This window comes from Frankliniella occidentalis, unplaced genomic scaffold (genome assembly GCF_000697945.3).
Source record: "Frankliniella occidentalis isolate FOCC.00 unplaced genomic scaffold, Focc_3.1 Scaffold288, whole genome shotgun sequence".
NCBI lineage: Eukaryota > Metazoa > Arthropoda > Insecta > Thysanoptera > Thripidae > Frankliniella > Frankliniella occidentalis.
The window spans coordinates 35,107-36,307 of NW_026267414.1; the positions used below are offsets into that span (position 1 = coordinate 35,107).

Sequence of the window (1,201 nt, forward strand, 5' to 3'; positions counted from 1 at the left end):
CCCGCCGCACCCGCCGCACCCGCCGCACACCCGACCCGACCCGACCCGACCCACACCCGTGACTCACGCAGCTTCGCGGCGCCGCCGCAAGAGGCCGCCCCCCTCGCGAAGACGCCCCCGCGCGGCGCCCCCACTGCCCCCACCGTGTGTACCCTACTACTACTACTCTTTTCGCCTCTCTTCCATTCCCCCTTTTGCGATCTTCTCTGTAGGCTCAAGTGAAGCAGAGCAGACGAGTTTGGCGAAGATTGACTTTTGCGACCGAACGAAGGTGGTCATCCTTCCTTAACTAAGCTGACCCCTTCTTCGGTTCTGAAACGCTCGCCGCGTCAGTGCCGTACTGCAGTGACGCATGGCGCCTGCCGTGGCACGCCGTGTTTCGAAGCGCGTCCGGCGCGAGTCCAGCGCGCACGTCGGCGGCGGCCTCTGATGGCCTCTCCTCTCCCCCCTCCTCCTCCGCCTTCCCCCGCAGTTGGCAAGCGTTTTGTCCAAAGCCTTCCCGCTGGCAAAAGCTCCGGTCCCCTTGTCGCCCGTGTGATCGCACGCCGCGCCGGGGGGCGGAGCAGGGCTTTGCGGAGTGTTTGTGTTTGCAAACGGCCCGCGCCACGCCACTAGGCAAGCAGCGATAACGAAACAAGGGGCGAGGGATTTTAAATTTTTAAAAAAATTCCGGGAAGTTTGGCAAGTTTTCCAGAATTTTCCGAAAAAATTGAAATATTTCCAGAAATTTTTAAAAACGAAAACTTTTCAGGAAATCTTCAAAAAATTTCCCTAAAATACTTTTTTGGAAAATGAAAATCCCTATTCGGGGCTTTGTGCGGTGCAGAACGTGTTGAGTTTGACGATCTTTGTTGTGTATCGAGTTTCGACTCGGCCACGTGCGTTCTGTGCGCGCCCTGTCCGCGGTGCACAGGTGTCACACGGGTCGCGGTCGGTAATCGTCATACACCGCCGACCGCCGCGCTTCCTGGCGGGGCGCCGGCCGCCGGCCGCTGCTCGGCTCAGCTGCCGATTTGATGAACACTCCTCCCTCTCCCTCCAAGGCCGGATGGACTCACGCCCGATGCATTGTCCAGAGCGGAGTGTGCCCGGCGCATGCGACGCCAACGCCCTGACAACACACACGTCCTGCGACTGGTGGAGCACAGCGCCTCGCGCACCCACGGGACTGTATCATCGGGGCAATCACTGGTGGTCACCA

At 60.0% G+C, this 1,201-nt stretch overlaps 1 protein-coding gene across 3 annotated transcripts in view; it reads right to left on the bottom strand.

The window, feature by feature from the left end:
- LOC113202463 (bicaudal D-related protein homolog) overlaps positions 1 to 1,201 on the bottom strand; it is a 128,409-nt gene that overhangs the window by 5,521 nt on the left and 121,687 nt on the right. The gene's annotated exons all lie outside the window — the stretch shown is intronic.